Raw genomic sequence first — 25,290 nt, forward strand, 5'->3', positions numbered from 1 at the left:
ATTGCAGGACCTGTGCCATCATTTGTTTTGCACAGGATTAATCATTCTGACCTTGCCTGTTGAAATTGGCATGCAGTAAGGTCAGCATTCAGTTATCATCCCAAACATCTATTTATCCCCCTCTTTTTTTGGTGTTTCATTTTATTTTTCAACTATTATATTTTTTTACATCAGAAACAGGCTGCAACATTCCAATCTTAATACCTAGCAACGGCTACATTTTACATCATGTATTTTATATGGTTCTGACATACTCAAGTGAGTAAATCAAGATTAGTTCATATTTTTTTTATTTTTTATTTTCCTCTGAAACACACTAACAGGCTCACCCCCATTTAACCCTATATTATCTACTCAGCAGTTTTGGCATCCAAATGAAAGGCAATATACATCTATGACAAGGTGAATAGTCTCAGGATACTGCTATACATCCACCACCACGTGATTTTTTCACACACCAGCAAGTGAGTACTCAGTTATATTATTTTTTCATTTCCCAGTATAGCGAGGTGTATTTCTTTTCTTATCAGCTTTAGCTCTTTTAAACAGGTACCAGCACAGAGCCTGTTATTCACCAGCTGCATCTGGGAATAGTGGACCTTCCTTCTCTGTCCAAGTGGACTAGCGCCAATCTTAAACTAATTTATTACATTGTGTATATAGTTTTTATTTGTTTTATATCACTTTGAATAACATTTTACCTACAAACAGTCTGAAGTTCCTGCACCTTGATTTTTCTCTGTGACAAAGACAGTGCCATTGCCTGGTCCTCCTTTCTGGCATATTGACTAGCAATGCATTTCCACTGTAGAGTTGAATCTTTCATAGGATATTCTCACCCAGTAGCAAACATTATGAAACCAAACAAGGCCTGGGCCATCCCTCTCTAAGGGGGCTTATGTATTTGAATACACAGTATGAATTACAAAAAATATTTTATATCTCCTTGAAATCAAAAGTTTATGAGATATCCGATCATAGTATTACATTTTTAATAGTGTTGAGCATTCCAATACCGCAAATATAAGGTATCGGCCGATATTCGCGGTATCGGAATTCCGATACTGAGTTCCGATACTTTTTGCATATTGAATACCGGAATCAGAAGTTCCCATAATGCTATGAGCCAGTTTGATTTGATTCAGCCAATGAGGAATCCTCAGAAGTGTGGGCACATCCTGTTAGGCATGTAGGCATGTTAACTAATGGAATGGCTGTGATTGGCTGCTAAAATGATGTCATGATGGACTATAAAAGCCGCCGCCACTTAGGGTTCACTCTGCTGTGAATTCAGTTAGGGACAGGCTGCTGTTCAAGACTCTGAGGGACAGTTAGAGATAGCGATTTGCTATATAATATTGTGCTTTACCCAGGCTACATTATCAATCACTGTAGCTTTCTTTTGCCTTGCAGCGCTGTTCACAGCTGTCTGCAAGGTCTGTGTGAGTGCAGCTCATGCTGTAGTGGGTCCTGCAGCCACCTCTGGTTGTAGGCCGCTCAGCGTGCGTCACTGCCTCATACATATTTATTTTTGTTTTATTGCTGCTCATTTTTCATTAATTCTCCTATTGGTGTGCATTCATCCATATCCATCTACATTGATTGCAAACACTATAGGAGTAGACAACGGAGCCTTTCTGCAGCCTTTCAGTGCTAGTGCCCAGTTCTCTGCACTGTTCACGGCTGTTTGTGAGGTCTCTGTGTGTGAGTGCAGCTCACGTTGTAGTGTGTTCTGCAGCCACCTCTGGTTGTAGTCCGCTCAGCGTGCGTCACTGTCTCATACATAGTCCTTTTTTTGTTTTATTGCAGCTCATTTTTCCTGATTTTTTTTTTCTCCTATTAGTGTGCTTCTATCCGTATCCATCTACATTGGTTGGTTGCAAACACTATATAGGAGTAGATAGAGGAGCCTTTTTGCTGGCTTGTGCCCTGCAGCCGCAGCCAGATTAGTATTAGCCTATTTTTTGGAGCCTCATCTATTGCATTGTAGGTTACCTTCCTGCATTGTAATGGCTCCAAAAAGTTTGTGATACTATCGCTTTCACATCTTTGGTCATATCCTTTTTGTTTTTTTGAAAAAAAACACGTAAATAAAGTTCACCAAACATTCCACTTGACAGTTGTGTAGGTCACATTAGCTCTTATTAAAGTGTAGTCCACACACTTTATAAAATTAGTGTTTCCTATACCTGTCAGCAGCTGTTCAGGAATAAGCACACCAAGCCCCCCCCTTTGTACTTTTCTGCCTATCTTTATCAGTCTACCAAGATGAAGAAGGCAGGGAGTAAGGCGTGGAGATTCAGGAGGGAGAGGACGTGGGGATTCTGTGCCTGCTGCGGGCACCAGTGACTCAGCATCCCCCAGTTTTACCAGGCAACAGTCCTTTATGAGCAGCTTTGTAGGACCTCGCCGTACCCCACTGTTGTGGGACGAACAAATTGAAGCCGTTGTCGGATGGATGGCAGCTAACACATCGACTTCAATTACTTCCACATCCTCTCAGGGCCAGAGCACTGAAGAGCAACCATCTGTCTCTTCACCACCTGCCAAATTGCCCAGGCAGTAAAAGAGCCCTGGACAGGAGCCATCTCTACTTCTGTTCTCAGAATCTCTTGGCTTGGAATTACGGGGCCAGCCAAGCAGCATTCTAGAATGTGAAGAAGAGGGAGTATGCAGTGATGCACAACTGCTTTGTCCCTCTGAATCTGAAGAGGCGGGTGGGCCAGTGCCTATGGTCAGCACACCTCAGTACGCATCAGATGATGAGACTCAAGTGCCACTTTCTGGTGTGTACGGTGCTAGCGAGACTACCCAGGAGAAGCAGGTGTTTGAAAAGGGGAGTGTAGATGATGAGGTCCTTGACCCATCATGGCATGAGGAACAGGAAGGTGGTGGGAGCAGCTTTGAGGAAGAGATTTTCCGAACAGCCAAAACAGGAGGGAGAGGGAGGGGGCAGACTTGGTTGCCTGTAGCCTCCACTTTGGCACCCGTTAGGAGCATTCCTCTTCCAAAACTCAAAACGGGCGCTCCCAGGACTTGCAGTGCGTGGTCCTTTTTTGACACAGTTGCAGATGACATTTGCTTTGTCAAATGCAAGCTGTGTAATCAGAAAGTCAAAAGAGGGAAAAGTGTCAGCAACCTGAATACCACAAATATGTGGAAACATGTGCGGACTAAGCACGTGGTGGAGTTACAAAGACACACTGAAGACGTAGGCCAACCTACAGCACCACCTACCACCTCTTCAGCTCGTGTTGTAGCCTCTTCCTCCAGCTCACACACAGCTGGTTCGGCTTCCTCACAGGATCGCCATGGAAGAACCTCTGGCACTGTTGTCCAGAGACCCAGTGACATTCCACCCACAGCACCACATTCCCTGTCATCCTCACACTTCCAGGCCACTCTACAGCCATCGGTAGCACAGGCATGGGAGAAAAGGCGACCATACTTGGCAAATCATCCCTGAGCACAGGCTCTGAATGCTGGCATTGCCAAACTACTGGCCCTTGAAATGCTCTCATTCAGGCTGGTGGAGACTGACACCTTCTGTAACTTCATGGCATTGGCAGTCCCACAATACTCCATGCCAAGCCACTTTTATTTCAGCAGACAAGCCGTCCCTGCCCTGCAAAAGCATTTGGAAGGAAAAATTAAACATGCGCTACTAAACGCTGTCAGTAGCAAGGTCCACCTGACCACCGATGCGTGGACCAGTAACCATGGACAGGGACGATACCTTTCCCTCACTGCCCATTGGGTCAATGTTGTGGAGCTGGTACAGATCTTGAGTGGCGCTGTACGTGTTCTGCCAACTCCAAGGATTGCAGGAATCCAGTCTGTACACATTGACTCCTCCTCATACTCCAGTTCCTCTGAATCAGCGCTGCAGGAGCCTGTTGCGACCGATATGAGCACAGCCGTGGCCAAACGTCAACCGGCCATACTGAAATTAATTTCTTTGGGGAATTGAAGCCACACAGCGCAGGAGCTCTGGAATGCCATCAAGCAGGAGAGCGACGTGTGGTTTGTGCCAGCGAATCTCCAGCCAGGTTTGGTAGTGAGTGACAATGGCCGAAATCTAGTGGCAGCTCTGGGCCTAGGCAACCTCACTCACATCCCATGTCTGGCACATGTGCTCAACTTGGTCGTGCAGAGCTTTCTGAGGGACTATCCGGATCTTGATGCACTGCTGCACAAGGTCTGGATAGAGTGAGCTCACTTGCGGCGTTCCAGCATGGCAAGATCACACATTGCAGCTCTGCAGCGCCGATACCGCCTTCCGGAACATCGCATCATATGTGACCTACCCACCAGGTGGAATTCAACGTTACATATGTTGGAGCGGTTGTGTGAGCTACAGGCAGCAGTAATGGAGTACCAGCTGCATCAGGCGCAAACAAGTCGCACTGTGCGCTGGTCACACTTCAGCACCACTGAGTGGGCCTCTATGAAGGACATCTGCCACGTTTTGCGTGCCTTCGATGATTCCACGCGGATGGCGAGTGCAGATGATGCATTAGTTAGCATGACTGTCCCCCTTATCTGCCTGCTTCAAAAAACACTGCAAGCACTAAGGGAGGAGGTTTTAGAAGAGGTGGAGGATGAGGAGTCACAAATGCCATCTGCTTCTGGACAGTCTGCGCAACGTGGTTCCTCACAAAGGCCTAGGCAGGGGACACTTTGTGAGGAGGATGAGGAGGAGTCAGTGGAGGAGGAAGACATCTCTCCAGAGGAGGGAGGTACATAATGCTCTATTAGTCAGTATGTACAGCGAGGGTGGGGTGATGCAGAGCAGGCAGAGATGACGCCTCAAGCAGGGGACAGCGTTTCTTGGGCAGTTGGGAGTCTGCAGCACATGGTTGATTTCATGCTGCAGTGCCTGAGAAACGACCGCCGCATCGCCTACATTCTCAACACAGCTGATTATTGGGTGTACACCCTCCTAGATCCTCGCTACTGGGACAACTTACAAAGCCTCAGAACACCGTTGAACTGGGAGCGTATAATGCGGGAGTACCAAGACACACTGGTGCAGTCCATCATGTTCTCCATTCCACCTGAGAGCAGTGCTGCTAGTGCTTTACAAAGCAGCTCTGTGCATCGAGGCAGTGGAGGAAGCTCTGCACAAAGAGGGAGCAGAAGCAGTGCCTTAGCACAAGGCAAGACCAGTATGGCCCAAATGTGGCAAAGTTTTGTGTGCCCGCCACAAATGTCTACACTATCACAGACGGCTCCAGTCAGCAGGAGGCAACGTTTCCGCCAGATGGTAACAGACTACATGTCTTGCCCTGTCAGTGTACTCCCAGACGGCTCTTCCCCCTTCAAGTTTTGGGTTTCTAAGCTGGATACATGGCCAGAGCATAGCCAGTATGCATTGGAGGTGCTGGCTTGCCCTGCTGTTAGTGTATTATCGGAACGCGTCTTTAGTGCCGCAGGTGGTGTACTAACAGATCGTCGCACGTGACTATCCTCCGATAACGTTGACCGGCTTAATTTTCTGAAAATGAACAAGGCCTGGATCTCGCCGGAATTTGCCAGTCCTCTTCCAGAATAAATAATTGGTTGGCAGCAGTATCCAGGTCTCCTGTTGTGTTCATGTTTCTACCACCTGAACTGTAATCCCTGGGCTCCAACACCGCCAGTTGTTGCTCAGAAGTGCCGTCTGCACAGAGGAAAACACTAGCTCCTGTGTTATTGGGGTTCAGTAACGCCAGTTGCTCCCCTGCTGTGTGTCCGGCAAAGTCTCCTGCTGCCTCCACATTCAAACTACATCATATATAAAACTTGCTCCAATTAGGCCTCGGGCTCCACTCTGTTTGTAGTATTTTCCCTGGGTTCCAGCACCGCCAGCTGTTTTTCGGCATTGTCTTTGGCACATGTACTCCCTCCTGCCCAGCCTGGTTCCAGCACACCTGCTGTTTCCGGATAGTGTCAATGTCACTTTGCCACCAATACGTTGTCCTGTCGTGTTGCGGTCGGGTTAGCCGAGTCTATGGTGCCTGCAGTTTATGGGCTTCCTATGTGGGCTGCGGGATCTGGCAACAAAGGCTGGTTCCGTAGTGCCAATAGGACAAGCACCCCCTGTAGGACTGTGGGTTTCGGTAACTGCGGCCAGCTCGCGGCCTTGCAACTTTGTTTTTCATGGGTACCTTCTGCTACCCATCCGGGTTCCAGCACTGTCAGCTGGTCCTCGCTAGTTCCATTGGCTCTTGCAGCTTCTGCTACCCATCTGGGTTCCAGCACCGTCAGCTGGTTCTCGGCAGTGCCTTTGGCTTAGGTGCCTCCTCGGTATCCGAGTTTCAGCAACGTCTGCTGGTCCTTGGTAGTGCTTTCTAGCACAGGTACCTCCTGCTTAGTAACCAGGTTTCAGCACCGTCAGCTGGTCCTCGGTAGTGCCATTGGCTCTTGTTCCTTCTGCTGCCCCTCCGGGTTCCAGCACCGTCAGCTGGTCCTCACTAGTTCCATTGGCTCTTGCAGCTTCTGCAATCCATCTGGGTTCCAGCATGGTCAGCTGGTTCTCGGCAGTGCATTTGGCTTAGGTGCCTCCTTCTCCGTATCCGAGTTCCAGCAACGTCTGCTGGTCCTTGGTAGTGCTTTCTAGCACAGGTACCTCCTGCTTAGTAACCGGGTTCCAACACCGTCAGTTGGTCCTCGCTAGTTCCATTGGCTCTTGCAGTTTTTGCTACCAATCCGGGTTCCAGCACCGTCAGCTGGTTCTTGGCAGTGTCTTTGGCACGGGTACTCCCTCCTGCCTAGCCTGGTTCCAGCACGCCTGCTGTTTCTGGGTAGTGTCAACATCACTTTGCCACCAATACGTTGTCCCGTCGTGTTGCGGTCGGGATAGCCGAGTAACCAGGTTCCACCACCGTCAGCTGTTCCTCGGTAGTGCCATTGGCTCTTGTTCCTTCTGCTACCCATCCGGGTTCCAGTACCGTCAGCTGGTTCTTGGCAGTTCCTCAGCCTTCTTGTACCTTCGGCTACATTTCCAAGTTCAAGCTTTTGGAAATGGTTTTTGGTTATCACTCTGGATCTCCCTGACGACGACCCTGAAGACGACGACCCGAATACGATGACCCTGAAGACGACCCTGAAGACCACCCCGAAGAAGACCAAAAAGATGACCCTGAAGAAGATGACCAAGAGGACAAAGAACATGAAGACAATGACCAAGATACAGAACAACAAGAGACAGAAGACCAAGAAGCAGAAGAACAAAAAGCAGAACAACATTAAGCATAAGACCAAAAATCAGAGCAAAAGATATCTAAATTAGAAGCAGAAGACGACTAAGCAGTGTATGGGCGTGAGTCCGTTCCTCCTCGTGGTGCCCCTGGAAAATGCCTGCTGCTGCAGGCCAAACTGAACGCTGACAAATCCTGTTGTAAATCTTTTGTGACAGGCAGAATGGAAGGTGTAATCTTCAAACTTTTATAGATAACAACTACAGGAATGACTGTCACAAATAAGAATATGATGAAGAAGAAGAATAGGAAGAAGATGAAGAAGTAGAATATGAAGAAGAATAATAGTTGAATAAGAAGAATATGAAGAATGTAAAAAAAAGAATAATAGGAAGAAGGTGAAGAAGAAGATGAATAAGGTGAAGAAGAAGTTGATGAAAAAGATGCTGCTGAGGATCATGAAGGAGAAAGTGTGGGAGAAGTAAAAAAGAAGGTGAAGAGCATGGAAGTAGTGAAATATACATATCTGACAAAATATAAAAAAGGTTAACATAGTCAATACCTTTGTAACTCCAAACGTCTTAAAAAAAAAAAATCTTAAAAAAAAAAAAATGTATTCCTGCTATTCCATTTGATTGGGCTAAACCTCTATGCCTTTAATGTCTCCTCCACCTCCCCCAATACATTCTACATTATTATTAGTAGTAGTTTTACTTCATGTAGAATTAACCTACAAGGAAAGAAAGGGTTTTTTTTTTTTAAATTCCGATATTTCTGTCCCATTGCCTTGCATTGGTTTCCGGTATCGGAATCGGCGATATCCGATACTTTTTGGGTATCGGTCCGATCCGATATTTCACGATATCAGATGGTATCGCTCAACACTAGTCATAAACCAACTCTGTGACATCTGATTTTCAAAATGAATGGTGCAATGTTGTGACCGTTCACACTGAAAACCAGGACACAATGAGCTGCTGCTAGCACAGCTTCAGTGATGAGAGGTGACATCATAGAAGTTACTGCTGGTCAATGAACCTGCATTACCACAGGCAGTTGTTCCCACAGACACTGTGAGCTGGGACCATGAATTGCGGTGACATCAGTGAGAACACAGCTAGCACCCTAAGTATTTTCTCATGGTTTATAGGGCCGCTCACAGTGAACTGCTCGTGGGAACACAGCTTAAGTGACTGGAAGAAACCTCTATGACGTCACCGCTCGTTGCTGAAGCTGCGCTCGTAGCAGCTCATTGTTTTACACAGACTGCACATGGATGCCCCATAGATGTGAAATATGGACAGAAACACGGATGTCACATGGATGTCACATATGTACATTTGACTATCACACAGACACGAATCTTATCAGTACTGTTTTTTCCTGTACAGAAATAACCAGGACGTGTGAAGGAGGCCTTAAAAAACATACCAGTGTCCTAAATGATGAATCTGAAATTGAGGGGCTATTTTACAGAATATGCATTAATATTGAGGAGTTTGAAGTTATACCAAACACAGCAACATTTTATATCAGGTTTCCTTTTGTACCATTTACATATAGTATTTCTTAGGCTAGTTTCACACTAGCGTTTATTTCCTGCAGCGCACGGTGCCGCTAAGCCCCGCCCCCTCCCGGCTCCCTACCCGCCCCATCCGGTCGCCGCCTACTAGCGCACATGGGCGCTTGCGATCTGCGCACCCTATCTTTAGCATAGGGTGCGCAGATCGTGCGCTGGCCGTGCGCTAGCAGGATTTTGCAGTGCGCTGCGCACTTTTGAAGGTGCGCTGAGCGCGCCAAAATGCAACATGCTGCGTTCGGCGCACACGGGCGCACCTTCAAAAGTGCGCAGCGCACGGCAAAATCCTGCTAGTGCAGGATATCCTTAGCAGTGGTTTCCTAGCAGCTATTTTACCATGAGGGCCTGCTGCACAAAGTCTCCTCTTAACAGTTGTTGTAGAGATGTGTCTGCTGCTAGAACTCTGTGTGGCATTGACCTGGTTTCTTATCTGAGCTGCTGTTAACCTGTGATTTCTGAGGCTGGTGACTCTGATGAACTTATCCTTTGCAGCAGAGGTTTCTCTTGGTCTTCCTTTCCTGGGGCGGTCCTCATGTGAGCCAGTTTCTTTGTAGCGCTTGATGGTTTTTGCCACTGCACTTGGGGACACTTTCAAAGTTTTCCCAATTTTTCGGACTGACTGACCTTCATTTCTTAAAGTAATGATGGCCACTCGTTTTTCTTTACTTAGCTGCTTTTTTTCATGCCATAATACAGATTCTAACAGTCTATTCAGTAGGACTATCAGCTGTGTATCCACCAGACTTCTGCACAACACAACTGATGGTCCCAACCACATTTATAAGGTAAATCCCACTTATTAAACCTTACAGGGCACACCTGTGAAGTGAAAACCATTTCCGGTGACTACCTCTTGAAGCTAGTCAAGAGAATGCCAAGAGTGTGCAAAGCAGTAATCAAAGCAAATGGTGGCTACTTTGAAGAACCTAGAATATAAGACATACACTCACTGGCCACTTTATTAGGTACACCATGCTAGTAACGGGTTGGACCCCCTTTTGCCTTCAGAACTGCCTCAATTCTTCGTGGCAGAGATTCAACAAGGTGCTGGAAGCATTCCTCAGAGATTTTGGACCATATTGACATGATGGCATCACACAGTTGGCGCAGATTTGTCGGCTGCACATCCCTGATGCGAATCTCCCGTTCCACCACATCCCAAAGATGCTCTATTGGATTGAGATCTGGTGAATGAGGAGGCCATTTGAGTACAGTGAACTCATTGTCATGTTCAAGAAACCAATCTGAGATGATTCGAGCTTTATGACATGGCGCATTATCCTGCTGAAAGTAGCCATCAGATGTTGGGTACATTGTGGTCATAAAGGGATGGACATGGTCAGCAACAATACTCAGGTAGGCTGTGGCGTTGCAACGATGCTCAATTGGTACCAAGGGGCCCAAAGAGTGCCAAGAAAAAATTCCCCACACCATGACACCACCACCACCAGCCTGAACCGTTGATACAAGGCAGGATGGATCCATGCTTTCATGTTGTTTACGCCAAATTCTGACCCTACCATCCGAATGTCGCAGCAGAAATCGAGACTCATCAGACCAGGCAACGTTTTTCCAATCTTCTACTGTCCAATTTCGATGAGCTTGTGCAAATTGTAGCCTCAGTTTCCTGTTCTTAGCTGAGAGGAGTGGTACCCAGTGTGGTCTTCTGCTGCTGTAGCCCATCTGCCTCAAAGTTCGACGCACTGTGCGTTCAGAGATGCTCTTCTGCCTACCTTGGTTGTAACGGGTGGCAATTTGAGTCACTGTTGCCTTTCTATCAGCTCGAACCAGTCTGCCCATTCTCCTCTGACCTCTGGCATCAACAAGGCATTTCCGGCCACAGAACTGCCGCTCACTGGATTTTTTTTCTTTTTCGGACCATTCTCTGTAAACCCTAGAGATGGTTGTGCGTGAAAATCCCAGTAGATCAGCAGTTTCTGAAATACTCAGACCAGCCCTTCTGGCACCAACAATCATGCCACGTTCAAAGGCACTCAAATCACCTTTCTTCCCCATACTGATGCTCGGTTTGAACTGCAGGAGATTGTCTTGACCATGTCTACATGCCTAAATGCACTGAGTTGCCGCCATGTGATTGGCTGATTAGAAATTAAGTCTTAACACACAGTTGGACAGGTGTACCTAATAAAGTGGCCAGTGAGTGTATTTTCAGTTGTTTCACACTTTTTTGCTAATTATATAATTCCACATTTGTTAATTCATAGTTTTGATGCCTTCAGAGTGAATCTACAAATTTCATACTCTTGAAAACAAAGAAAACTCTTTGAATGAGAAGGTGTGTCCAAACTCTTGGTCTGTACTGTGTATATGTGTGTGTGTGTATATGTGTATATATATATATATATATATATATATATATATATATATATATATATATATATATATATATATATATATATATATATATTAGCTGAAGAGCCCGGCGCTGCCCGGGCATAGTAACTAACTGTGGTTACTTGTAACAAATTATAATTATCCTCCATCCCATAGTCCCGTGCCCATATACCCATCCCATATCGTCCATCCCATAGTCCCATGCCCATACACCCATCATACATATTCGCCATCCCATAGTCGAGTGCCCATATACCCATCATACATATCCGCCATCCCATAGGCCCGTGCCCATATACCCATCATACATATCCTCCATGCCATAGTCCAGTGCCCATATACCCATCACACATCCTCCATCCCATAGTCCCATGCCCATATACCCATCATACATATTCTCCATCCCATAGTCCCATGCCCATATACCCATCATACGTATTTGCCATCCCATAGTCGAGTGCCCATATACCCATCACACATCCTTCATCTCATAGTCCCATGCCCATATACCCATCATACATATCCTCCATCCCATAGTCCCATGCCCATATACCCATCATACATATCCGCCATCTCATAGTCCCGTGCCCATATACCCGTCATACATATCCTCCATCCCATAGTCCAATGCCCATATACCCATCACACATCCTCCATCCCATAGTCCCGTGCCCATATACATATCTGCCATCCCATAGTCCCGTGCCCATATACCCGTCAAACATATCCTCCATCCCATAGTCAAGTGCCCATATACCCATCACACATCCTCCATCCCATAGTCCCGTGTCCATATACATATCCGCCATCCCATAGTCCCGTGCCCATATACCCGTCATACATATCCTCCATCCCATAGTCCAGTGCCCATATACCCATCACACATCCTCCATCCCATAGTCAACCATTATGACATCATAATGAGCGGCGGCGGGGCTTGCGACCTATGATGACATCAGCGTCGCCATGGCAACCATTGTGACATCATAATGAGGGGCGGGGCTTGATACGCACACACTGCTTCCCCAGTATGCAAATAGGGGCATTATGACATCACAATGAGGGGCGGGGCTTGACACGCACACACTTTTTCCCCCAGTATGTTGATAGGGGCAAAATTGTTTGGTGAATTGGAACGCGCGGGGTTAAAATTTTGCCTCACAACATAGCTTAGGACGCTCTCGGGGTCCAGACGTGTGACTGTGCCAAATTTTGTGGCTGTAGCTGCGACGGTGCGGATGCCTATCCCGGACATACACACACACACACACACACACACACATACACACATACACACATACACACATACACACATACACACATACACACATACACACATACACACATACACACTTTGAGCTTTATATATAAATATATATATATATATATATATATATATATATATATATATATATATATATATATATATATATACACACACACTACCATTCAAAAGTTTAGGGTCAATTAGAAATTTCTTTATTTTTGAAAGAAAAGCTCAGTTTTTTCCAATGAAGCTAACATTAAATGATTCAGAAATGCACTGTGTTGTGAGTTCATTTTCCCCTTCACCATTGAGGTCTGATGAACTCCCTCTTCTGGTGAAGGAAGGTAGTGAGGCTGATTACAAAGCACCTGAGCAGAATGATGATGACTGGGTGACTGGGATTGCTGACTGGATATAAGGCAGCCGACGCCCTTCTGCCTTGCGGGTGATTACTCTGAGGGATTCTTGGAGACCAGTCTGATTCCTGCTCAAAAGCTAAGTTTTCTGCTCTACTTTTTGCATTTGTGTTTTGGTTTTGTTTTGCCTTGATTTTCTGGATTTCTGCCGTTCCCTGCTGAGTGAGCTGAATTCCTTTTTGCTCTGTCTTCAGATAATACCTGAGTACTGATATAGTCTTTTTGAAGCCTAGCATCTTCAGGGCTTTTTTCCCTATCAGTCTGTTGGCTCTTGTTTTTTAGAGGGTTTTGGCGGATTATAGACAGCAGCTTTTCTATTCTGTCCTATTTAGTTAGCTTGGGCCCCATCATTTGCTCAGCCTATCTTTCTATCTGTGTGAGTGTTTTTTCATCTTGCTTCACCGTCATTATATGTTGGGGGCTGCCTATTGCTTTGGGGTCTGCTCTGGGGCAGTTTAGATTTCCCTTTCTGTCTTTAGGCTATGTAGTTCTCTGGCTGTGATCGAGGGGTCTAGGGCACCGTAGGAACCCCCCCGGCTACTGCTAGTTGTTGTTGTTAGGTTCAGGGGTCTGCAATCCGATAGCTGCCAACATCTCTGGTTTTCTGGACTTAGCTAGTATTTCTGCCTCCTACAGTGACTCATTCATAACAGAATCACCCGCAAGGCAGAAGGGTGTCGGCTGCCTTATATCCAGTCAGCAATCCCAGTCACCCAGTCATCATCATTCTGCTCAGGTGCTTTGTAATCAGCCTCACTACCTTCCTTCACCAGAAGAGGGAGTTCATCAGACCTCAATGGTGAAGGGGAAAATTAACTCACAACAGTACCTCCCCCTTGAGGAGGGGTCACCGAACCCTCATCCACGCCACCAGGGCGATCAGGGTGAGCCCGATGAAAGGCACGCACCAATCTTTTCGCATGAATATCAGAGGCAGAGACCCAGGAATTATCCTCCTGACCATAACCCTTCCACTTAACCAAATACTCGAGTCTCCGTCTAGCCAGACAGGAATTCAGTTGTCCTTCTCCTCTGCTTTTCACCCTCAGACCAATGGGCAGACGGAGAGAACAAACCAGACCTTGGAGTCGTATTTGAGATGTTTTATTTCCGCCGATCAGGATGATTGGGTTTCATATATGCCCTTGGCCGAATTTGCTTTAAATAATAGAGCTAGTTCTGCCACTTTCATGTCACCTTTTTTTTGTAACTTTGGGTTTCATCCTCGATTTTCTTCAGGGCAGGTGGAGCCTTCTGCCTGCCCAGGTGTTGACACTGTGGTGGAGAGAATGCACCAGATCTGGGACCAAGTGGTGGATAAGTTATCTCTCTCCCAGGAAAAGGCCCAGCGGTTTTCCAACCGACATAGGACCATTGGTCCCCGGTTTAAGGTGGGTGATATGGTTTGGTTATCATTAGAGTTGAACGAAAAGGGTCGAACAATTTCAAAAGTCGCCGACTTTGGGCAAAGTCGGGTTTCATGAAACGAAACCCGACCCTAGGATGAGGTTGGCCACTAGGTCGGCGACTTACGCGCCAAAGTCGCGTTTCAAAAGTTTGTTTTGCGCTCTTTTTCAGCCAATTAGGATCCACGGACACTGTGGGCAACGTGATGACATAGGCACGGGTCACCACCATCTTTCAGAAGGGCATGCAAGTGATTGGCTTGCTTTGGTAGGCGTCACAGGGGGTATAAAAGGGCGTGCACGCCGACCGCCATCTTACTTCTGCCGATCTTAGTATAGGGAGAGGTTGCTGCTGATTCTGTAGGGAGAGCGTTAGGCAGGGAAGAAGACAAAAAAAACTGCTTCTGCTGCTAGCGATTTGGCCTGCACAACACACCAGTCACTGTGTGTGCAGTGCAAGGGGAGGCTATATAGTGGTGTTGGTTGTTGGGCTGCCTTCCAAGGCTTCCTGACATTCCTGCATTGCTGTTTACCCACTGCTCCGCAAACTGCTTTTTTAAAAGCAATCCCAATTTTTTTTTTTTGTCCTGCTGAGAAGACAAAAAAACTGCTTCTGCTGCTAGCAATTTGGCCTGCACAACACACCAGTCACTGTGTGTGCAGTGCAAGGGGAGGCTATATAGTGGTATATCAGTGGTGTTGGTTGTTGGGCTGCCTTCTAAGGCTTCCTGACATTCCTGCATTGCTGTTTACCCACTGCTCCGCAAACTGCTTTTTAAAAGCAATCCAATCTCCCTTATCCTCTAGTCACTTTTGTCACAGCTGTGCCATCGAGCCTGTCACATAGCGCTCAGATATTCATTGGGCCTCACACAATCCAAAAGTGTCCAGTGTCCAAAAGTGTGTGCAGAGATTCAAAATCTCCCTTATCCTCTAGTCACTTTGGTCACAGCTGTGCCATCGAGCCTGTCACATAGCGCTCAGATATCAGTGGGCCTCACACAATCCAAAAGTGTCCATCCAGTGTCCAAAAGTGTGTGCAGAGATTCAAAATCTCCCTTATCCTCTAGTCACTTTGGTCACAGCTGTGCCATCGAGCCTGTCACATAGCGCTCAGATATTCATTGGGCCTCACACAATCCAAAAGTGTCCAGTGTCCAAAAGTGTGTGCAGAGATTCAAAATCTCCCTTATCCTCTAGTCACTTTGGTAACAGCTGTGCCATCGAGCCTGTCACATAGCGCTCAGATATCAGTGGGCCTCACACAATCCAAAAGTGTCCATCCAGTGTCCAAAAGTGTGTGCAGAGATTCAAAATCTCCCTTATCCTCTAGTCACTTTTGTCACAGCTGTGCCATCGAGCCTGTCACATAGCGCTCAGATATCAGTGGGCCTCACACAATCCAAAAGTGTCCAGTGTCCAAAAGTGTGTGCAGAGATTCAAAATCTCCCTTATCCTCTAGTCACTTTTGTCACAGCTGTGCCTTCGAGCCTGTCACATAGCGCTCAGATATTCATTGGGCCTCACACAATCCAAAAGTGTCCAGTGTCCAAAAGTGTGTGCAGAGATTCAAAATCTCCCTTATCCTCTAGTCACTTTGGTCACAGCTGTGCCATCGAGCCTGTCACATAGCGCTCAGATATCAATGGGCCTCACACAATCCAAAAGTGTCCAGTGTCCACAAGTGTCTGCAGAAATTCAAAATCTCCCCTGTCCTATAGACACCTTGTACCTTGTTTTACATTACTATATAGTTTGTTGGATTTTGTCTACATTTCTACCAAAAATGAGGAAGGCTGGTGGAAGAGGCCGTGGAATTGGGCGGGGGTTGGCAGCTGGTAATGATGGTTTTGGTGGTGGATCTGATGGTAGTGGCAAGAGCAAAATAGGACCGAATGCAGGAGGTGCTGACCCTGCGTCATCGTCTGGCTACATAAGGCCTCGAACGCTTAGTTTTCTAGGAGTTGGCAAACCGCTTTTAAAGCCAGAGCATCAGGAAAAAGTTTTGTCTTACATTGCTGACTCAGCCTCCAGCTCTATCGCCTCCTCTTCTTCAGTTGTAAAAAGTAAAAGCACTGAGTCGTCATTGGAGGCTCATGTTCATGAACCACACCTTTCCTTGTGTCCTTCACCCCAACCAAGATTGAAGGATGACGCAGGCCATACTACTGATTACTCCATGGAGCTGTTTTCACATACCATGCCTGGATTATCAAGTCAAATGGTGAATTACCCAGGCCAAGATGAATCTGACATGGAGTGCACTGATGCACAGCCGCTGATGGATGATTCTGCTGGTACATTCACTCAGAGCACTACATTGTCCTCGCAGTGTACAGAGCCAGATTCTGACCCTGATGAGACTCAGGTGCCCCTTCCCGCACACTATAACACCATACACGGTGACAGAGGAAGGTGCACATGACATAGAAGAGGAGGTGATGGATGACCCAGTTGTTGACCCAGATTGGCATCCATTGGGGGAAGAGGGTGCTGCTTCCAATAGCTCAGATGAGGAGCATCCACAGCAGACATCGACATCGCAACAGCTGTTATCTGGCAGGCCCGGAGCACTCCAAAGACAGGTTCCAAACATCAAAAGAGTTGCTGGACAGCTTGTCCAGAGGGTCAAAAGATCACAGCGTGCTAGGCTGCAAAATGTCTGCCAAAGTAGGAAGAGTGCAGTGTGGCACTTTTTTGAACAAAATCCTCATGATCAGGCCAAGGTTATCTGTAAGAAGTGCGCAAAGACCTTTAGCCGAGGGAAAAATCTGAAAAATTTGAATACCAGTTGCATGCTTAGACATTTAACCAGCATGCACTTGCAAGCGTGGACACAACACCAAACCTCAAGTGACACATGTGCAACTGATCACAACGAAGGTAGTCAGCAACGCTACATTGTTTCCCCCACTGTAAACCCACCGGTTAGCACAGCAGCAAATGTTGAGGTGTCGTTGCAAGACCACAGCAGTCAGGGAATCCCACTGTTATATCAACGAAAGACTGATTCTAGGCCATCAGAAAGAACACCAACTCCATCACCATCATCAACCCTCTCTCAGTCCGCCCTGTCCACCGCTACTTCCACCATATGCAGCTCTCAAGTCCAGCTCACCCTCCCAGACACTATGAGTAGGTCAAGAAAGTACTCAGTCTCTCATCCGCGTACACTGGGTTTGAACGCCCACATTGCCAAACTAATCTCGTTTGAGATGATGCCCTTTCGGTTGGTGGAAAGCACAGCTTTCTGCGAACTCATGGCCTATGCAGTACCACGCTATGACCTACCCAGTCACCACTTCTTCTCTCGCAAAGCCATCCCAGCCCTCCACCATCATGTGAAAGACCGCATTGTCCATGCACTCAAGCAGTCAGTGAGCGGAAAGGTGCACCTCACAACTGATGCATGGTCCAGTCGGCATGGCCAGGGCCGTTACGTGTCCATCACTGCGCACTGGGTTAATGTGGTGGATGCAGGGTCCACAGGGGACAGCGGTGGTGGGACAGTGCTGCCTAGCCCACGGTATAGGAAACAGTTGGCTGTAGGCGTTCGACCCTCCTCCTCCTCCTCCAGAAGCGAAAGCTCGTCCACAGAGCGCAGTCGTACGAGCACTCCATCTGCAGCTGCCACTGTTGCACACGATGTGTCCCCCTATCGAGCAGCTAGTGGAAAGCGTCAGCAGGCTGTGTTGCAGATGATGTGTTTGGGCGACAGACACACCGCCGAGGTGCTGGCCGAATACTTGAAGCGACAAACTGAGTCATGGCTGGGCAGTGTACATCTTGAGGCAGGCAAGGTAGTTAGTGATAACGGCCCTAATTTTGTGGCAGCCATAGCCCTTTCAAAACTCAGCCACATAACTTGCTTGGCTCACACCTTGAACCTGGTGGTGCAGTGCTTCCTCAAAAATTATCCGGAGTTAACAGCTCTGCTCCAGAAGGTGCGAAGACTGTGCGCGCACATCCGCCGGTCGCCTGTACACTCCGTTCGTATGCAGAAGCTGCAGCGATTGCTCCACCTTCCCAACCACCGCCTCATTATCAACATTGCAACAAGGTGGAACTCCACCCTGCACATGGTGGAGCGGCTGTGTGAGCAGAGGCAGGCCATAATGCATTTGTGGGAGGATACACGGCCAGGCACTTTGAGAGCAGACATGGAGTTGACAGGTGTGCAGTGGTCGAAGCTGAAAGACCTTTGTAAAGTCCTTCAGTGTTTTGAGGAATGCACATGGCTGGTAAGCGCAGACGACGCCATCCTAAGCATGAGCATCCCACTTATGCGTCTGCTCATGCAAACTTTGACGCACTTTAAGGAGCAGGCGTCTGCAGCCAATGTTGATGAGGAGGAAGAGGAGGAGGGAATCCTTGATGACATTCAGCCATTGTCTGCTCAGGGACCTCTCCTGGACGCGGTGGAGGAAGAAGAGGAGGAGGAGGATGATGATGGGGATGATTACTTAGGGGAGGAGGATGCATCTCGTGGGGCAAGTGAAAATGTTGGCGTGGCAAGGTCTGGTACCGGGTTTGTGCGTGACTGGAGGGATGTGGATTTGCCAGAAAGTGCTCCTCCACCCAGCACTCGCAGTGCATCATTGACACCGGGAACATTGGCCCACATGTCAGATTATGCCTTGCGGATCCTAAAAAGGGACCCCCGCATTGCCAAAATGATGAACGATGACGACTACTGGTTGGCCAGCATCCTGGATCCATGCTATAAAGGCAAATTACAAAACATCATGCCACACGAGAACCTTGACCTAATATTGGCTAATAAACAAGCAACTCTGGTAAATCGGTTGCTTGAGGCATTCCCAGCACACAGCAGCGGTGATGGTTCTCACACGAGCCGTACGGGCCGGGGGCAGCTTGGCAGAGGTGTTCGTGGTGCACACAGCAGAAGTGGCGTTGGAGACAGGGGTTTCATGAAAATGTTGTGGACTGATTTTTCAAATACCGCTCACACAACTGGTAATACTGCATCGATTGAAAGTGACAGGAGACAGCAGTTGTCAACTATGGTTACAAACTACTTTTCCTCCTATATTGATGTTCTCCCACACAGGTCATTCCCCTTTGACTATTGGGCCGCTAAACTGGACACCTGGCCTGAATTGGCCCAATATGCCTTACAGGAGCTCGCTTGCCCAGCTGCAAGTGTGCTATCGGAAAGAGTCTTCAGTGCAGCTGGATCAATCCTGACAGAAAAAAGGACCCGTCTGTCAACCCAAAATGTGGATGATCTAACCTTCATTAAAATGAACAACGCATGGGTTTCCAAGGATTTTGTCCCACCTTCCCCTGATGACACATAGGGTGACAGAAAAATGGCTTGCTTTGGTCCACCTCTTCCTGGTACTTCACCTATTTCGCCTTTTGCATCAGCTGAATGTCCAACATCAACATATGCCACTTTCTAAAACTCCCTAACTGTGCTGCCTCCGCCCCCATGGCCGGGGTCACCACCTAGCGCACGACACCGTGCGAGTGCCGTTGCCCTGGACAGGTGGGTAGGCCGACTCTTGGGCGCGGGCACTGGCACAGGGTCCCTCATAGTGCAATCAAGTGTCTCTGACGGTGGTGGTGCACACCCGCCGTCAGACACACCGCTGTACTATGAGGGGCCCAGTGCCAGTACCGACGCCCACGAGTGGGCCCCCCTTGCTTGGGCAGGGCCCCAGCATTTGCAATCTTTACCTCTCCCTGCTCCTCCGCTGTGTAATCTGGGCCGTCAAATCCATACTGTGCCTGACACCGTCTGAGCCTGCCTCCTGATGTATAGACATATATTTTGAATGTGTACGCTATCCATACATGTTATCCGGGGATACGGTACCCTTTCTAACCTTTGTGCAATCACGTGCAATCCATACTGGGCCTAACACCGTCTGAGCCTGCCTCCTGAGACATATATTTTGAATGTGTACGCTATCCATACATGTTATCCGAGGATACGGTACCCTTTCTAACCTTTGTGCAATCCATACTGGGCCTAACACCGTCTGAGCCTGCCTCCTGAGACATATATTTTGAATGTGTACGCTATCCATACATGTTATCTGGGGATACGGTACCCTTTCTAACCTTTGTGCAATCACGTGCAATCCATACTGGGCCTAACACCGTCTGAGCCTGCTTCCTGAGACATATATTTTGAATGTGTACGCTATCCATACATGTTATCCGGGGATACGGTACCCTTTCTAACCTTTGTGCAATCACGTGCAATCCATACTGGGCCTAACACCGTCTGAGCCTGCCTCCTGAGACATATATTTTGAATGTGTACGCTATCCATACATGTTATCCGGGGATACGGTACCCTTTCTAACCTTTGTGCAATCACGTGCAATCCATACTGGGCCTAACACCGTCTGAGCCTGCCTCCTGAGACATATATTTTGAATGTGTACGCTATCCATACATGTTATCCGGGGATACGGTACCCTTTCTAACCTTTGTGCAATCACGTGCAATCCATACTGGGCCTAACACCGTCTGAGCCTGCCTCCTGAGACATATATTTTGAATGTGTACGCTATCCATACATGTTATCTGGGGATACGGTACCCTTTCTAACCTTTGTGCAATCACGTGCAATCCATACTGGGCCTAACACCGTCAGAGCCTGCCTCCTGAGACATATATTTTGAATGTGTACGCTATCCATACATGTTATCCGGGGATACGGTACCCTTTCTAACCTTTGTGCAATCACTTGCAATCCATACTGGGCCTAACACCGTCTGAGCCTGCCTCCTGAGACATATATTTTGAATGTGTACGCTATCCATACATGTTATCTCGGGATACGGTACCCTTTCTAACCTTTGTGCAATCACGTGCAATCCATACTGGGCCTAACACCGTCTGAGAATGATAGATGGGGCCCACCATACACTGGAACATTCCAAAGGTGGACATCAGACACTGGAGCAGCATTTACAGGGCCCATTATACACTAGAGCATTAGAAATGGGGCCCATTATGTTTGGAGCATTATTTGGGCCCATAAGACAGTGGAGCTTCATCCATGGGGACCAACATATACTGTAGCATTATGTGGAGCTCATCATATACTGTTTCAAAGATTATATGGGACCAATGATTCTGTATGGAGAAATAGATGGGCCTCGTCATGAGATGTAAAAAGTGAGGTATTTTTCATTGTACTATACCGCTATTTCTCTGCCGTATCGGAGCATGATGAGTTGTGGTATGTGTTAAAGGGGCGCTCTTTCGCCCAGGGCACATGAAAACCTGGAGCCAGCCCTCCCCCCCCACAGTCTGTAGCCAAATAACCCCCATTTTTCAGTGCGTAACTTGTATTATGAAGTTAATTAAGGTTGACAAGCTTAAGTAAGAAGAATTGATGCTTTTGGCATTCAAATGGGCACTGTTGGTGTGTTTCCTGTCCTCCTCTCACTGCCGACTTTTATTCCCCATTGACTTACATTGGGTTTCGTGTTTCGGGACGACCCCGACTTTTCCCTATAATCGGACGATCTTGCTCGACCCGACTTTTGGAAAAGTCGGGTTTCACGAAACGAAACGCGACCCTAAAAAACCAAAAGTCGCTCAACTCTAGTTATCATAAAAAAATATCGCTATGAAGGTGGCTTCTCCTAAGTTTAAGCCTAGATTCATTGGACCTTACAAGATTTTGGAGATTATTAATCCGGTCTCTTTTCGTTTGGCTCTTCCTGTCACATTTAAAATTCATAATGTGTTTCATAAGTCCTTGTTGAAGAGGTTTGTTGAACCAGTTGTTCCTGGGGTGGCACCTCCGGACCCAGTATTAGTTGAAGGTAACATGGAATATGAGGTAGAGAGGATACTGGATTCCCGTCTGGCTAGACGGAGACTCCAGTATTTGGTTAAGTGGAAGGGTTATGGTCAGGAGGATAATTCCTGGGTCTCTGCCTCTGATATTCATGCCAAAAGATTTGTGCGTGCCTTTCATCGGGCTCACCCTGATCGCCCTGGTGGCGTGGATGAGGGTTCGGTAACCCCTCCTCAAGGGGGAGGTACTGTTGTGAGTTAATTTTCCCCTTCACCATTGAGGTCTGATGAACTCCCTCTTCTGGTGAAGGAAGGTAGTGAGGCTGATTACAAAGCACCTGAGCAGAATGATGATGACTGGGTGACTGGGATTGCTGACTGGATATAAGGCAGCCGACGCCCTTCTGCCTTGCGGGTGATTACTCTGAGGGATTCTTGGAGACCAGTCTGATTCCTGCTCAAAAGCTAAGTTTTCTGCTCTACTTTTTGCTTTTGTGTTTTGGTTTTGTTTTGCCTTGTTTTTCTGGATTTCTGCCTTTCCCTGCTGGGTGAGCTGAATTCCTTTTTGCTCTGTCTTCAGATAATACCTGAGTACTGATATAGTCTTTTTGAAGCCTAGCGTCTTCAGGGCTTTTTTCCCTATCAGTCTGTTGGCTCTTGTTTTTGAAAGGGTTTTGGCGGATTGCAGACAGCAGCTTTTCTATTCTGTCCTATTTAGTTAGCTTGGGCCCCATCATTTGCTCAGCCTATCTTTCTATCTGTGTGAGTGTTTTTTCATCTTGCTTCACCATCATTATATGTTGGGGGCTGCCTATTGCTTTGGGGTCTGCTCTGGGGCAGTTTAGATTTCCCTTTCTGTCTTTAGGCTATGTAGTTCTCCGGCTGTGATCGAGGGGTCTAGGGCACCATAGGAACCCCCCACGGCTACTGCTAGTTGTTGTTGTTAGGTTCAGGGGTCTGCAATCCGATAGCTTCCAACTTCTCTGGTTTTCTGGACTTAGATAATATTTCTGTTTTTGCCTCCTATGGTGACTCATTCATAACAGCACTCTATACATTAATATGGTAAATGATTATTCTAGCTGCAAATGTCTGGTTTGTAATGCAATATCTTAATATAGGTGTATAGAAGCCCATTTCCAACAACCATCACTCCAGTGTTCTTATGGTACTTTGTGTTTTCTAACTGTGTAAGAAGGCTAATGGATGGTTAGATTACCCTTGAAACCCTTGTGCAAGTATGTTAGCACAGTTGAAAACAGTTTGGCTGATTAGAGAAGCTATAAACCTGACCTTCCTTTGAGCCAGTTGAAAATCTGGAGAATTACATTTGTTGGTTCCATTAATCAAAATGGCCAGAAAAAAAAGAACTTTCATGTGAAACTCGACAGTCTATTCTTGTTCTTAGAAATAAAGGCTGTTCCATGAGAGAAGTTGCCAAGAAACTGAAGATTTCCTACAACGGTGTGTACTACTCCCTTCAGAAGAGAGCACAAACAGGCTCTGACCAGAGTAGAAAGAGAAGTGGGAGGCCCCATTGCACAACTGAACAACAAGACAAGTACATTAGAGTCTGTAGTTTGAGAAATCAACACCTCACAGGTCCTCAACTGGCAGCTTCATTAAATAGTACACGTAAAATGCCAGTGTCAACATCTACAGTGAAGAGGCAACTCTAGCATGGTGGCCTTCAGGGCAGAGTGGCAAATAAAAAGCCATATCTGAGACTGGCTAATAAAAGAAAAAAATTAATATGACCAAAAGAACACAGACATTGAATGAAAGAAGATTGGAAAAAAGTGTTATGGATAGACAAATCCAAGATTGAGGTGTTTGGATCACACAGAAGAACATTTGTGAGATGCAGAACAACTGAAAAGATGCTGGAAGAGTGGCCTGACACCATCTGTCAAGCATGGTGGAGGTAATGTGATGGTCTGGGGTTGCTTTGGTGCTGGGAAAGTGGGAGATTTGTACAAGGTAAAAGGGATTTTGAATAGGGAACGCTATCACTCCATTTTGCAACGCCATGCCATACCCTGTGGACAGCGCTTGATTGGAGCCAATTTCATCCTACAACAGGACAATGACCCAAAGCACACCTCCAAATTATGGAAGAACTCTTTAGGGTAGAAGCAGGCAGCTGGTATTCTATCTGTAATGGAGTGGCCAGAACAGTCACCAGATCTCAACCCCATTGAGCTGTTGTGGGAGCTGCTTGACCGTATGGTTCGCAAAAAGTGCCCATCAAGCCAAACCAACTTGTGGGAGGGGCTTCTGGAAGCATGGGGTGAAATTTCTCCAGATTACCTCAGCAAATTAACTGCTAGAATGCCAAAGGTCTGCAATGCTGTAATTGCTGCAAAGCGAGCATTCTTTGACAAAAGCAATGTTTGAAGGAGAAAATTATTATTTCTAATAAAAATCTTTTTTTCGAACCTTGTCAATGTCTGGACTAGATTTTAAATTCATTTGGCAACTCATTTATTAATAAAATTATGATGAGTTTTCATGGAAAACACAAAATTGTCTGGGTGACTCAAACTTTTGAACGGTAGTGTATATTTACATTTTAAAAATTACAAAGAGGAAAATGGGATGATGCAAAAGTTTGGGCACCCTTGAATATTTGTGTGCTCAGATAACTTTGACCAAGGTTTCAGACCTTAGTTAGCCTGGCTTTTTCACTATCATCATTAGAGAAGGTCAAGTAATGCAAATTTCCCAGTTGTAGAAACCCAGCCTCCTCTATCATTGTGCCAAAAAACAGCAGCCATGGGTTCTTCTAAGCAGCTGCATAGCACTCTGAAAATGAAAGGTGGAAAGCACAAAGCTGGAAAAGGCTATAAAAAAAATAGCAAAGCATTTTCAAGTTGACCTTTCCTCAGTTTGAAATGTAATTAAGAAATGACAGTTAACATGAACAGTGGAGGTCCAGATAAAGTCGGGAAGGCCAAGAAAAATTTCAGTGACAGCTGCTGGTAGGATTGCTAGAGAGGCAAATCAGAACATTAGCTTGACAAAATTTTGCAGACTCTGGAATTGTGGGACATTGTCCTACTGTTCAGACTCAAGACGCCTGCACAAATATGACCTTAATACTTGTAGAAGAGTCATCAGAAGAAAATCTCTCCTGCATTTTCAACCTTAGGCTGTGTACGCACGCTACGGATTCTGCTGCGGATCCGCAGCGGATTTGGCCCTGCAGATCCACAGCAGTTTGTGCTGTGGTGTACAGTACCATTATTCCCTATGGGAATTAAAAACCACAGTGCAGACGCTGTGGAATTTTCCACGC

The 25,290-nt window shown here is 46.7% G+C and overlaps 1 long non-coding RNA gene across 2 annotated transcripts in view; it reads left to right on the plus strand.

Annotated features, from left to right (window-relative positions):
• The first annotated feature begins 334 nt into the window (after positions 1-334).
• Positions 335-25,290, plus strand: part of LOC141058993 (uncharacterized) — a 188,607-nt gene continuing 163,651 nt past the window's right edge. For both annotated transcript variants that reach the window (XR_012222358.1, XR_012222359.1), the window contains exon 1: positions 335-464. This is a non-coding gene — a long non-coding RNA (uncharacterized lncRNA). The remainder of the gene's footprint in view (positions 465-25,290) is intronic.

This window comes from Dendrobates tinctorius, unplaced genomic scaffold (genome assembly GCF_039654945.1).
Source record: "Dendrobates tinctorius isolate UK_male_01 unplaced genomic scaffold, ASM3965494v1 ptg000223l, whole genome shotgun sequence".
Classification (NCBI taxonomy): domain Eukaryota; kingdom Metazoa; phylum Chordata; class Amphibia; order Anura; family Dendrobatidae; genus Dendrobates; species Dendrobates tinctorius.